The following is a 15744-nucleotide window of genomic DNA, read 5'->3' as shown; positions in this document are numbered from 1 at the left end:
AAGCCCAAGCGCTACCGGCTTCACGGTTTGCCGGGCAGCCTCCAGACCCTGCGCCCCCGGGCTTCAGCTGCGCTGGGGAAGCACCGGCCGGGGGCGCAGGGTCTGGGGGCTGCCCGGCAAACCGTGAAGCCGGTAGCGCTAGGGCAGCCCTTTCCGCGTGGCTGGGAGTGGGAGGAAGGAGGGGGCGGAGTTAGGGTGCGGAAGGGGCGGAGTTGGGGTGGTGAAATGGGTGTGGCCAGGGCCCGTGGAGGGTCCTCTTTTTTTATTTGTTAGATATGGTAACCCTACTACCGCTGTACTCCACTCCATAGGTGGCTGTCTTGAAGTGTTACTCTAAACTGGTTGAAAGTATTGACTTTATGTATGAGTAATACTACAGCCCACAGACACACAGAGGACCAACTGCTGGCAGTTAAGAGAGTTATGGTCTGTTTTTGGAGCTGAATACCCAGGGATCTAGGTAACTCAAGTATATACATGTGCACAATTTAGTCAATTGTCTGCAGCATGTGGATTCTTTACAGCTCATATGGACCAACAAACTGTGTTAAAAAATGTTTTATAAATGCATTTTATTGTTGTATTGTAGTTTCCTTGGCCTCCTCCAATTCCTGGTTATAAGTCTCTCCAAACATAACATTTTAATTAACTTGGACAGTAATTTGCAAAAATTTGCAGCTGGGTTGTTTAAATATTTGTGTGGGAGGAAGACTGTGAGGGAGACAGTAGAAAAAGATACAATGTAAAGTCCCAACATACTTGACAGATCACCACATTTTAGATTTTGTATACAAGTAAATATAGACAGCAGATTAAAGCATGAATCAGATGTAGTACTATTTTATTAACTCTAAGAAGTTTGAACAAGTTTAAAAATTACTAGTAATTATAAGTACAAGAAATATTAACTATTACAAATTTTGTTTAGAGAAACATTGTATAGAGATATATTCATCAAATGTTTCTATTTGGCAGGAGATTACATCATTGACATCAAAATTTACACCAGGGCCTACTAAGACTTTACATATCTTGAAAAATGAGAGAGGCAGGGTGGGTGAGGTAATATATTTTATTGAACCAACTTCTGTTGGTGAAAGAGAAAAGCTTTGCCACCTGAAATAGCAACTTCCCTCACCCATCTGTCTCTCTAATATCCTAGGAGCAACATGGCTGAAACAACGTTGCAAATATCTTGCAAAACTCATCTGGAAAGGCATCACATCACAGAATGAAACTTCTTTACACCTCCCACGGCACGTTTCTGTGATTTGTTTTAAACAGAATGGCAGTTCTGTCTTCAATCACATATAAACCCAGGTAAGTCTCCAACTTTTTAATATTAAAAAGATCAAGTGTAATGGATTTTGTGAGCAAATGCTGAGTATTGCATAGTAACAACATATTTGTCATACACCACACATATATTTGAGGCACTGGATTTATCCATAACAATAACTTTTTTTTTTTTTTTTAAATTCTCCACTTCCAGTGTGACATATCTGCTAGGGCAGAATCCATTGAGGAACTAAGAGGCAGAAGGACAAACAAAAAAATTCCACTCAATCCTATTAAAAGCCTTTTCTACATCAACGTTAACAAGAAAAATTGATGCCCTTTTGATAAGGTGATATGAATTATTTTAAGTATGCTTGGACTTTCGATCTTTTCCCATCCTTACTGAATATAGTTTGATCCAGACATAAACAGACTGGCAGAATGGACTGCAAACAGGTGGCTAATATTTTTGCTAGAAACATTAGATTATGGCTCACCAATAACATACACCTGTAAGGTCCACAAGAGGCAGTATTTTTTCCCTAACCTCAGGGATAAATACAACAGTAGTTTTCATAAACTGAGGAAATTTCTGCCCCAATAGAAGAACATTAGAGGTATCTGCTACACAGCCTGCTAAGAGCTCCTTAAATTTCTTTCACGGTTCAGTTGGCAAGGCATCAGACCTTCCTGGAATTCTGCCATTCTTCATTTGCGCTATTGCCTCTAGAATCTCCCTCATTTCTTCATCTAAAGTATCTTTACCACTCATATCTCTGGCAAGCCTATACTTCCACATATTTTTCAATTACCTCAAGAGCTTGGAGTTTCTGAAGTGTATAGATCACTATAGCATATCTCATTAGGATATGTTATCATTGCTTATTTTTATCATACAGAATAATTCATTGCTCTCGGCTGCCTTTAAACTTTCAAGACAAATAATTGTGTGTTTTTCATAAAAATTCTTTTTTGGTAGCGCTTGTTATCAGCACACTCATTTTCCTCCGTATTATCCAACTGATTTTTTTTTTTTGAGCCTGCAGTTTTAAGAGTTTGTTTTGAATCCCTGAGCTCATGTCTACTTTTAATTTTCAGCTGACCCCTTCATATTGCTTTACACCTCCCACAGAAACCTCTTTATATGGTCTTTATCATTTTTTTTAATGTAATGAATAATTTAAAATTGGGACAAATATTTGGTTGCAGCAAAGAAGCAAACAATTCATTCTTCAAAAATATTATCTTTGAGTCCCAAAGCCAACTACTGAATATTACTTCCAAATGGGCAGGATCTGACCATGTAATTTTGCCAATTTCTATAGAGCTTGCCCACTTTGTTAAGGATTTAGAAATTAAGATTAAATATGTTCTAGTATATCAATGATATGGTGTAAATAGATAGCCTCAGTCTCCTGTGCAATTTTCTCCAACAGTCAGAGACTAAACTCCTGGGATAAAGAGGTTAATGCAGTTGTTTCCCTATCTATTTTCTCTTTTCAGATCTGTCCTAAAACCATAGCATTTTTACATATTTAAATTTTACATTTAAACATAGGGATTGTGTTACGGAAACAGGCAATTTATCACACTATGTCCTTTAAACAGCATGGTGTATGTCTACACTAGATGTTTTTATCTAGAATGAATCAATTGCCCATAAAGTCAGTTAACACCTTTATAAAGACTAATGTGAATACTCCCTAAATATTTGTTCTAAGAAACAATCATTTATAGTTTACCCTAGGCTGACCCCACGGACAAGCCACAAAGTGGTTTATGTCTGGTGTAGACATACCCAGAGTAGTAACAGCAATACGAGTGCAATGTACTCCAGAATGCTTTTCTGCACAGATAGCATAGAGGAAGGAGGACTGACTGACTCAGTTACACGGGCATAAAGTGGGGGAGGGGCACTCATCTGCACAACAAAACAGTGCTTCAGCCTGTTTATAGGGACACAACCATCTGTTAGCCTGTTGGCAGGAGTGAAATACTATTAGCTGCCATTGTCAGCAACAGTATATAAGCCATGTCTAAGCCAACCGCATCTTAACTTGTCACATTCTATTAACATGTTAATACAGTTAATACCCGAGGAGTCCAAGCTTTCGTTTAAGGCCAGACCCTACACAGATTCAGAATATTTTATATTTTATTCATTTCTTTACAGCCAAATTCTGCATTAATTCACACTGCCTGCAATCCAAATACTTCAATGCATTGCAGAAGTTGTAAGTCGTCATCAGAAATTTGGCTCTTAAAATTTGAAAGAGAAAATACTTACCAAATACACCAAAAAATTTTTTTAAAAATTCAATGTTTTAAAATTAACCACTTGGAAATAGTCGTGTAAAATTATAAACTCTTCAGAGCAAGAGTTGTTTTTATTTTAGCCTGCAACTAACTATGTAAATACAAAGAGCTATGAAAACATCTAAAAGTAATAAAACGAAATATTTCTGCAGTAGGTACAAAAAATCAAATTGCTAAAATTTTGAACAGTCATCTACGATAATATCTAAATTAGGAAGTATACAAGTACAAGTAAAAACATTTTAGCTAAGCTGTGCAATAAAGCACGCAAACATTTTAGTACAAAAGTCAAATATAAACAAAACAGAGGCCAAAATGGTCACATGTATGAAACTGTGCCAAATATTCTGCACAGCTAGTATTTTGCAAATACAGTTTCTTAAATCAAAACATAAAAGATGTTGAGTATACATTTTTTCTGAGAGATATTCTTTTAAACACTTATTTGTAATAAATGTTTCAAAATAAGTTATAATTAAAATTGAAATAAAATATATAAAATAATTACAAGCTACTGGTAGAGAAACAAAACTACACATATAAACTGGAACTGTTAACTGTTCATACTGATTTAACTCAGTCACAGGATGTAAACCTTGTTGTATCACTTCTGTGCCGCAGCATTCATCCAGCACTTCTCTTGTGTAAGTTTGACGCCAATAATGCTGGGGCCCAATGCTGTAAAATGTACAAACTACCGGAACCACGTGATACTATGTTGAATGTGAGTTGTCCCTATCTTCATTGACTGTAAGGCCGTGGTCAACATCATGCTAGGTCACTGGTTCTCAAATTGGGGGTCACGACCCCTCAGGGGGTTATGACATGGTTATGTGGGGGTCATGAGCTGCGGGCTGCAAGCCTCCCTGCTTCCTCCCAGTGTAGGAACAAAGGGGGTGGGGGCAAGTGATGACACAGATACTGCTCACCCCCCAAAAACTTCCTCCGCACCCCCCTAAAGAGCTGTGAGGGAGGAAGCAAGGAACAACACCAGGGCTCCCTGCATCCAGGTCACTTTTCCTACCTAGGCTGTGTTGTGAGGCGAGCAAAAGGAGCACAGTTGCCAACTTTCCCGCAGTAAATAAGCACTCCGACTTTCACAATCAGCCAAAAATCAAGCTAATCCATTTCAAAACAAGGCCAAAACAAGCCAATCCTTAAGAACCCCAACACTCTGTGACAAGATCCCCCCAGCGTGCAGTCTGGGATTGTGGTTGGCCCGCCTTGCCCCTGCTTACTTGGAAATGATTAAAAAAAAAAGAAGCAACAAGCTACAAGCCAAACACTAGCCACAAGCAACTCACAAGCCAATTGAGCCAAAAACGAGCCCAATTTCTGTGCTTTCTTTGCAGGTATGGTATGTCTGATCAGGAGTTGCTGCTCTCTGCCCTCCCCTTACACAGCCAGGTGGGGAAAGGGACCTGGCTGCAGGGAGCCCAGATATTGCACTCTCCCCTTACACAGGCCACGTGGGGGAGCGAGAAGCAATACAAGCGCCTCTGTGCATGCAGGTCAGTTTCCCTCCATGGGCACAGGGAGCCCATTGGGAACAGGGGTGAAGTGGGCGCCTACATTTATATATAAACATATGCTTTTAATTTCTAATGGGGGGTGTCACACTCAGAGGCTTGCTATGTGAAAGGAGTCACCAATATAAAAAGTTTGAGAACCACTGAGTTAGGTAATGCAACTTTGAGTAGCCATGTTCTAACTCAATGCAGTCTTCTAGTAAAGACAACCATTTGATGACAACTGTGTTCAGAACGGATAACGTTTCATAGGGTTTTGTCAGAGTAGGGTAAAATGGGGGTTTTCATTTTTTAAACATATTTTAAGCCAGCATAATTAGGGTATATCTATAATGCAAAAAAAAAAAAAAAGAGCACACCACCACCACGACCTGCAGAAATGAGAGCCTTGATTAACTGACTCAGGCTTAACACGGGGCTCATGCTGAGGGGCTAAAAATAGCAGCGTCGGCATTCGGACTCAGGTTGGAGCCCAGGCTCTGAAACCTGGTGAGCGGGAGGGTCTTGGAGCCTGGTCCCTTCCTCTAAGACTCACTGCCACGGAGGAGTCTTTGCAGCATAGACATATGCTAACTCCAGTGAGAAGTGTTTAAGCACAACTTGCCTGTCCATAAGTGAAGGTTCCTTACCTATAACTGACATGTCTGGTCCCAATCTGTATTCCTCTGAGGGGGTTACGCCTGTGCAAAATGCGTCCAGAGCTGGAGAATTTAAAAGTAGTAGTGTCCGTTGGTCCGCACATGCACCCTGACTCACCTCATGGTTTCATATGAAGCGATAAAGGACGGGACAAATAGAACGCATCTCCAGTTCCTTCTCCACCACAAAGGGAAAGGAGGGCGGGAAGTGGAATACAGATAGGGACCACACATTTCAAAGAACCTCCAATTACAAGTAAGTAACCTTTCTTCAAGTGATGGTCGCTACTGTATTCCACTGAAGATGATTAGCAAGTAGTACCTAATTCAGCAAAGGGTGCAAGGATGAAGATGGGAGGGCACAGCAGAGGATAGTCGCACCAAAGGAGGCAACCACCACCTAGTCTTGCATCAAGACATAATGCGTAGCAAAGGTGTGTTCTGAACTCCATGTGGCCGCTCTACATATCTCCTGGACAAGCATTCTGCAGGGAGGCCATGGTTGAAGCTTGGATTCTCATGGAATGGCCTCTCTCATCAGAGGGCCCAGGCAAGCCAGATAATTGATAGAGTGTAATGTACCCCAAAATCCACATGGAGAGTCTGTGTAGCTATAAAAACTAACTATATATAATTATACTCTTTTAAAAGGTGTGTCACATTCAAGAGGACACTAATAGTTCTGACCCAGACCATGCGGTGGTGAGAAGGAACTGGAGACAGGGTTGGTCCGCCCCCTCTATCACCTCAGATGAAACCCTGAGGTGAGTCGGACACTACTACTTTCAAATTTTCCCACAGCAGATGCATGGTGCACATGCGTAAACCCCTCAGTGGAATACAATAGGGACCATCGCTCAAAGAAAAGAGTTTTAGAATGTGTTAACCAATATGTTCATTTTATCGTGATCAAGACAAACCTATAATGTGGACCTTTGAATGAAGTTTCACATCTTTTATGATGAAATTTGACTCCACTATAAGCAGGCTTCACAGTGCTAATCCACTTGGAAATCAGCATTTATCACCCAGCAGATAGGTTACAATGCTGCATTCCAAGATGATTATTCACCTCCTCTGCTTTAGTTAAGCAAACTAGAAGGGAATAGGAAAGTTGCAATTACCCTGTTAGAGATATTGTATCAAACAATCCTGGATTCTTTGTTTTGCTGCAGCTGTTCCCAGCAGAAAATGAAAATGGGGCCTTCCAGAGACCCTAACTTTGCACAAATACCAGTGCCTTTAGTATCAGACACAGACATCTGTGGATGCCGTTATAGGAGACTTGGGGATGGACAGGAAGAAACATGGTCTTTCACCAAATAAACCTTCTTGTGCTATAATAAAACTCTGTCCACAGTTAGCTTTTCTGACAAAAATTAAGTAGATACCACTGTATGTTTATTTTATTACATTTACTCAATGTTTTTCTAATGCAAACCAGAGGAAAAAACATCTACTTCTGTTTTGAGTTAAGTCTCACCGGGTAATGTACAAGCGACTAAGAATTAACAGACATTACTAGTTTCTCAAAACCATTTTTCAATCTCACCAGCACAACCTGTTCAAATAGGAGAGTGCTACTGGAAGTTTTAATGATCTACCCACACAAGCAGATTTTAAACATGCAAAACAACACAACTGATTCAATATATCATGCTGCTGCTAAAGCTTTTAACAGAATAAAAACGAAATTAAGACATTCATGATTATAATGATCCCATAAGATGGGGGATAAATGTGAAAAGGCTAGATGGGAAATTAAAGCCTGTCACCTCTTACACTCAGCAAAAAGCTAATGAACAGAGAAAATTATAGGGTGCAGTTGTGCATTTCTTGTCTGCTCTGGAGACTCTCAAAAGTCAGACAAATGACTTAACACAAAGGCACAAGTTCTGGAGTGAGATATCTGTTCTTAGATATTGTGTCCTCCCATAGACAAAATGGTTTACCACAAAAGATGTCTCCTACTGACTGCACATAGTCCCTAATTATGAAGGTCTCTCTTGAGTTATTCACAAATTTAAAATATTGTATGCCTCTCTTCCCTTAAATATGTTAATAACCGTCCCCTGGAATCGTGTCGTAAAAATGTTTTACCTATTTTTCCATTCACTGCATACACATGCTGGTATATTATTTTAGGGTTGCACTGACTTCTAGGTTCTGACGATGTTGGAAAAACAAAACTGTCAAGCTCAGTAGGCCAAATATTTTCTCCCTTTTAGTTTAAAATCTGTTCAATGTCCCTATATCATTTATAAAGCTAGCTGCCTGCCCATTAGTCAAGGGAATAACACTCAAATATACTGACTATGGAGGTCAAATCAGTGACAATAACCAACAGATATTCAAAATCAGATGTTCTAGAACTACTAACCACCGTTTTTTAAATGAAAATGATGATGGCAGAGATCTGAGCTTTCTACAAATGTCAGTATGTAAATAAAAATAAATGTATGTAATACATAGTTACGTATTCTGAGCTGAAATTAGAATATTTTAAAGGTATATTTCATGCTACTATATCTCCATTCTAACTGAGGTACAAAGGTACGACTACAAAGTCATCTTTCCCCAATAAAAGACGTCTGAAAATATTTGAATAAAACTGCATTATTCACATTAGCAGAGCTAAATTCACTATTAATTTTGCCAGTGCACTGAATTCAAATGCAATGTTTATACACAGTCAACTTTAGTTTGCCAACTCCTCTCATGCCGAATCCATTAAGCATTATCTAACTTCTCCTCTTGGATATGAAAGCATCCACTCTACAACTTTAAAGATAGAACATTCTGAAAACAGATTCAACAGGATGCTTTTTGCAATTGCTAGGAGTGCTGTGGGTCACTGCCTCTTTTTCAGTACTGTCCTGAGTGCTGAAACTCAAACAGGCAACTTAACTACCTGTCGTTTCTACATTTTTCTTATGTGGATTAAGGGAAACACTTTAATCAGCATCTAGAACAATCAATCATCCCTAGAAGTAGCATGCACCTATTACTTCAAGTGTTTTCATACTTCAAGTGTGTTAGTGATTGGGCAGTGCCAGAAACATTTTTTTCTTTATAAGCTGAAGTTCTGCACAAGATACCCAAAAGGAAGAGAAACGTTTCTATAAATTATATGTTAAGAAGGAGCTGAGGTCACTGCACTGATGAGTTTAATGGTGTGTGAGCACTTGCTGCTACAATAGCAAGCAGGCTGATTTGCTGCCATGACAACTCTCAGAAACAAACAAATGAACATCTATGGTAAATATCAGTCACCCACCAGAGTTGCCACAAAAATACCATCATCATGGTGGTTTTATTACTACCAAGGAAGGAGGGCCAGATTTTTATTAGGCACCTAGTGGAATTTTCAAAAGCACCTCAGCACCTAACTCCCATTAACTTCTGAAAATCCAACTAGGCACTTAGTATGTCGCTAAGACACCTAGATATCTTTAAAAATATGGCCTGTAGTACATTATGATTTTATACTGCTAGACTACAAAAACAGTCAAAAGTTTCACCCTTCAAGCTCCTGAAGTGCAGGTCAGTACACAAATGTAAGAAGTAAAAGAGAAGTCCGTTTTTTGTTTTGTAAAATTAACAAGAGCTCAACTCAGCTCTCTTTCCATTACGTTTAATAAAGAAACCCCAAAAAATCCAAATATAGCAAAACACGGGAGTAGTATAGTTGGTCCACTACAATTAATTGTGGAGTCATTTTTTTGTTCCCAGTCATTATCTTAACATGGCACAAAGCACATTTAAATAGATGTTATTTCAGGTTATGAAACTTGTTCACATTTGAACATGCACCTTTTCATAGCTTACTTATATGCTATCAGACGGTTATACTTTCCATTTTTAAACATCAAGGAGTCATTTGACATGAGATTTTCTTCTATTTAAATTTATTATAGCAACATAGTATTTCAAGGTATTTCTTTCCAAAGGACACTGATCTTACTGTGGGCACACTGTGGCACAAGTCACATGAAAGCCATTCCCAATCTATCAGATATGCTGTACTGTCGACAGGTATGTAGTTTGCCAACTCCTCTCATGCCGAATCCATTCTCAACCAAGAACATAAATGTGGTTGTTGGCTTGCCCCTATCTAAATGATTAAAGCATCAGAAAAAAGTTAAGGGGTAAAAATTAGACCTAGACATTGTCAAAGAGAACATGCAATACAAAATTCATGTAGCCATAAATTGCATATTCCAAAAAATTACTTCATCTGTGTGGGATAAGTATAAACTGAGAATTAGCATTAGCTTAAGTTTGGTTAAGAAAATACCATATTTGCTTTATAGTTTGTGGCTAGTAGAAAGAAGGCTCCAATCAGCAAGTAAAAGAAGACTGTGAGAATAAGAACTATTACTTATAGTGTGGGAAGTATGTATGGTTCCAAAAGTAACTAATAAAATAAAGAGCTGCAGTAATAAAACAAAGAAAAACTGTCTTAAAAGAAACCAGCCCAAACCTTCCTTCCCACTGTTCTCCTGGTAAGCAAGGATTGCAGGAGAACAGTGTTGCTGGAACTAGGGGTGCTGCAGGTGCTGCTGCACCCCCAGCTTGAAGTAGTAATAACAAATACCAAATGCATGGTTTCCCTCCATCACCACCCCCACTATAAAATATCTGTGGGGGATAAGAAAAGAGGCTGTAAATCTTATTTGGATTAAGATGGGAAATAAGGGTGAACTGGCCAAATTGATTCTTAGCTTAAGTCTCTAATTGGCAATGACATCACCTGTTTGTTAAAGGGTTCATTGCTAATACCTGCCTGACCACTTTGGAGCTGACCAATAAGGGTCTAAGCACCCCTGGGGTTAGCCCATTTGTAAGTATCTTGACAAATGGTTATAAATGTTTTGTTACTGTTTGGATATAGTAAATTGCTTATTATTTAGGCATATTTAGAGCAACTGTATAAATACCATTTGGCCTTTGGATTGAATACAGAAATTTCTGGCTAAATCAGTGTTCGGTGATTTCCCATATCAATATTCATAATATCAGATTAATAATTCCAACAACCTCTTTAGGCACTGCAACAGCCTAGCCAATAGATTCAACACTGAAGTAGCAAGAAGTGCCTAACAGGACAGAAAGTTGTCTTTACTTTGTGTCTTAAATGTTCAACTATGTAGTGGATAGTAAGTCACCTTAGGTATGCTAATACAGTTTTCCATCATTAAAAAAATCACAAGATCCTGGAAAGACTTGGAAGTGTCAAATAAAGTTAAGCTATATCTTGCTCTGTTACCTGAAACTATAGGTTGGGGGGGAGGCACTATAATAACTATATCTTAGTTAAAACCCAACAGCTTCATAAATAAAATCTCTTCTCATACGCCTCTAAACCAATATACAGATATACAAATATACAGATAACATTGCCTATATAGAATAACTGTCTAACTATAGATTCTAATAAGTGCTTATTTATGCTCTGAATTACTAAAAAGGTGACTATTGCTATGTGCATAGTACATCAGCACTGCTGCTGCTGTCACAGCTGACTTGAGGTATCTTCACAGAGACATTCAGACAAGACTGAACATACTCGGCAATTCTTGACTGAAGAAAGCAAGCTGTTGCTGCAGTATTTTGCTCCAGAATGTAAGCTTGAATTTTTTAAAAACTTGTTTCTAGCCTTTTTGGTTGTAAGAGCCTTGATCATTTGAACTGAATATAAACGATGCAGTTTTGACATCCTGAATCTGCACTCAGTGGGACACTATAGTTCTGAGAGGTGGGAACCGCCCTGTCCATTTCACTTATTTGTCAGTTCTGAAACCTTAAAGATAATTAACTTTGTGAGAATGATTATTTCATTGCTGATCATTTTAGCAGAAACATCCAGTTGATGCGTATGTCCCTCAATCTGCTTTTCAAACCTTCACAAGGACAAAAAAGAGGAGGTTACAGATGGTAATAAGCCATAAATCTGGTGTGTCAGTTTAATCCATGATTTTTGGTGTCTAGCAAAGTTATAAATTTAAGATCCCAAGCTGTTCTTCTGAAAGTGCTGTGCAAGTTACCTTTGAGGATGAGGACTGATTGATAGGTCAGATACAGTGTTCGCTTTGAGAAAAGTGATAGCGTGTTTTTAGTGTCTGCTAGACACTAAAAATCATGGACTGAACAAAGACATTGGATTTATGGTTGATTACAGCTATCTGTAACCCACTAACCCCCTCTTTTTGTCCTACGACTGCAGAGGTGGTAAGGTGCCACTCTACCTTGAATGGTCCCTTACAATATGTGCTAACTACTTATGCTAAACATATGCTAAACAGTCTATTCCACTTTTCATTTACCTGTGATAGGAGTACCTTTCCCAGACCTGAAGAAGAGCTCTGTGTGGCTGTGGCTCAAACTCGTCAATCTCACCAACAAAAGTTGGTCTCATCCTTCTTATTGCTTTAATAGCCTGAGACCAATATGGCTAGAACTACACTGCCTGAACAAAACTGGTCAGTTTCATTGCTTTTTAAACAGAGCCTTGTAGGAAGCAGTGACACGCTGATGCCTGGGAATGCTGTCAGCAGTAGCAGTGTTGCCAACTCCTGTGATTTGTATTGTGGCGAGATATACGCTACAGACCTATATCGGTAAATAAAATCCACACCCCTGTGTGATACAGTTATATCAGCCTAGCCATCTGTATAGACAGCGCTATGTTGATCGAAGGGCTTCTCCTGCTGTCATTACTACTGCCTCTTGGGGAGGTGGTTTAAGTACACCAACGGGAGAAGCTTTCCTGTCCATGTAGGAGCGTCTTCACTAAAGAGCTACAGCCCTGCACCTGCAGCACTGTACATGAAGACAAGCGGTTGCCTTTTTTTTTTTTTTAAACTTTAAGCCTCAGCTCCTGGAGTCACGTGACTCTGAAAATCTCAGCTTTCATTTAAAAAACATTTTTTCTAGTCCTTTTTGGTTGCAGAGAAAAGCTTGAAAATATGACTGGAGTGAATTGTTACTTAGCGGCTCTGTGTTCCTGGGGAACCAAGGCGCAGTACCCAGCCTGTCTGACTCACGAAAGGCCCCCCAGCCTCTGCTTAAACCAAATCTGCATCAGAAGAAAGACTTACAAAAAGCAATGAAAAGGCAGTGGGAGACACACCTAAATCCATGGGATAAAGATGACAGGATTAAGAAAACTCCCCTAGCCTCATATGTATCGAAGATGGGACAAGGAGGCATTGCCATTAGCATACAGAATAAAGAACAGAGATTCCAAGCAAAAACCGCACGGAACTCTGGGACCAGAAAAGCAGGGAAACATTGCATGATGGGGGAATCTCTGCTCCAGATATCAATGAACCCACACCTGCACACACCCAGCTCAGTAGTTATCAGACCAACTCTAGGAATAAATCCTTTATTGGGTATCCAAAAGAGCAAAGCTCCTTAATTGCATTGTGAGCTCCCTCCAAGGAACACCGCCCAAAGCCAGGAATGATCAGCTTCCATGTTCTAGCCCAGAGAACCTCCCACCCATCCAACCCCCCGGCTACTTGTCCCCTGACTACCCCCTACTGGGAACCCCCACCCCTGACCGCCCCCTCCCGGGACCCCACCCTCTATCCAATCCCCCCGCTCCCTGTTGCCTGACTGCCCCAACCCCTATCCACACACACACACCCTGACTGGCCCCTGGGACTCCCACCCTATCCAACCCCCCCATCCCAGTTCCTCATCCCCAGAATGCTCCCCCCTCACAACCTCTGCCCCATCCAACCGCCCCCTGCTCCCTGTCCCCTGACTGCCCCTGGGACCTCCTGTCCCTTACCCAAGTCTCCTCTCCCCGCCCCTTACCATGCGGCTCAGAGCAGCGGGACTGGCAGCCGCGCCGCCCCACTGCCCCGCTGGAGCCAGCCAAGCTGTTGCACTGCCCAGCAGGAGATCACAGCGCTGCCACCCAGAGCGCTGGCCGCACAGCGAGCTGAGGCTGCGGGGGATGGAGGGACAGCCTCCCGGGGCAGGAGCTCAAGGGCTGGGCAGGACAGGCCATAGTTTGCCCACCTCTGGTCTAGCCTGAGCAAAACAACTTTGGTATACTCCCTTGTTTACACACAAACAAATCTCGTGTTCTCCCTTGAACTATTGTTGTTTCTCTACAAAAACTCCTCCTCATGCTCAAGTAAGTGGTCTGATGCCCGGATCCAAAATCGGTATCAGTTCCATTGGGACTTATCTTCTCCTGACTGATCATGCTGGGGACTCTGCCTGACTCCATCACTCCAGACCCACAGCTAACGCCACCACCTCAGACCTCTGATCGATTCAAGCTTCATGGAGTGGTGAGAACCCAGCTCGCTCACACTCTCACTCACTCTCTCTCGCTCTAGGTATAGCCTTCTGACCCTGACTTGTGTGATCAGTTATAGTTTTGTAAACCTGACTTATAATCAAATTTAAGTTAAATTTAATATTATAACTCTCGTTTGTTTGGCTCCCCTCCTCCTACCTGGCAACAAATAACTTTCATGATTAAGCTGGCTGCTTCTCTCTCTCTCCCCCTCATGGGTGGTTGGTTTTTTTTGGTTTCCTCATTTGCTCTGCAGCAACACTCCTCGTACCTAAACTAAAAGACTCCTGAAGCATCCAAAAATCCTGTGGGGTTTGCTCAAGTGGGTTACTAACAGAATTGTAACGTGAAAGTGGGGATAGAGACATGCTGAACCTGGGACATATGAGGTTGGCAGCTAGGAAGTGCTGCTCGAGGTGCCCAAGGCATATGACGGTGACAGCTTGGAGGTCCTTTTCGACCCAGCCTACTGAGTCCAGGGACATATAGGGGGTCAGCTTGGGAGTGCTGATTAACCTGGTCCTTTCAGATGCACTTTGTGAGTGAGTGAGCGAGCGTGCACCTGATTCTGGGGCTGGAAGAACCCAGCCCTGGGGAATCTAGGTCCTGCAGGATAGCTCCATTGGGAGGGAACTTGCAGCACAGAGAAATAGAGCTCCATATGAGAACGTAAGTGACATAAGCAGTACATTGATAGAAGTACAGAATCCCCCCACCCGAAGAGTACCCCTAATAAATGAGTATACCCCAAAGTAACGGGCAAAGCTGGTAACAGAATGTACAGGCTCCCAACCCAAAGGGAACCCCCTCAGGTTTTTTTTTAAAAATCTTGTGACTTTTAAGCCAATAATACGATTTTTGGGTGGTTAGGGTGCTGTGTGATTTTTTTGGATGGTGATAATAGAGCAGCAGAGTCAGGCACCGAAATTACTTGTAGAGGAGGCCAATGCAAAAATCAGAGACTGGGTGAAAGCAATAGGAATGGAGCCAGGAGCAGCAAGGAGGCTTTGTGGGAGGGTAGCATGTGTTCTCTCATCACTCTCAGCAGCCAGGAGGCTCTGGTGAGAGAAGACAAAGATGGGACTGATGGTCACGGAATTTAACATTTTCAAGATCCACTAATGGGAAAGATGGAACGTTAAATTTAAATCCCAGGGTAGAAGTGTGTTAGAATTTCCAGTATCCTTCACAATAGCAGAACAAATTAGGGGGATGGGTCTTTTTGCCAGGATGTTGACCTTTTATCTACTTCTGGCTACTAGTTTATTCCTCTGACCAGGGTCTTAGTTTCATCCAGAACTTGGAAAAACTTTAACTAGTATCATAAAGGGGATAATTTTGTCTTCTGCCCTACTTAAATATTCAACCAAATTTGACATTGCATTGCAAATCAATCTGGTAGTTAAATTTAAAAATAATCATCACCATAATTTGTACGTATCTGCTTATTTTTAAGGAAATTCTGTGGAACTATGGGCCCGCAGGAATCCTCCCACCCCACCCTACGCCTTCTCCCGCAGAATTCCTGGGCTTCCCTGCAGAAAATGGCAGGGAAGCCATGCAGGGGAGGAAAGGATGACCATGGGTGCAGGTTTTTTTTGGGGGGGGGGCGCCGCGGGGGGGAAGAATTGCTCCCCCCCCCCCCCCAAACAGAGGTGAGGCA

At 41.2% G+C, this 15744-nt stretch overlaps 1 protein-coding gene across 23 annotated transcripts in view; it reads right to left on the bottom strand.

Annotated features, from left to right (window-relative positions):
* Nucleotides 1–15744, bottom strand: part of RAPGEF2 (Rap guanine nucleotide exchange factor 2) — a 326588-nt gene that overhangs the window by 230749 nt on the left and 80095 nt on the right. The window lies entirely within an intron of this gene.

This window comes from Chrysemys picta, chromosome 5 (genome assembly GCF_011386835.1).
Source record: "Chrysemys picta bellii isolate R12L10 chromosome 5, ASM1138683v2, whole genome shotgun sequence".
In the NCBI taxonomy this organism is placed as follows: Eukaryota; Metazoa; Chordata; order Testudines; family Emydidae; genus Chrysemys; species Chrysemys picta.
This window is presented reverse-complemented; position numbering and strand designations above follow the sequence as displayed.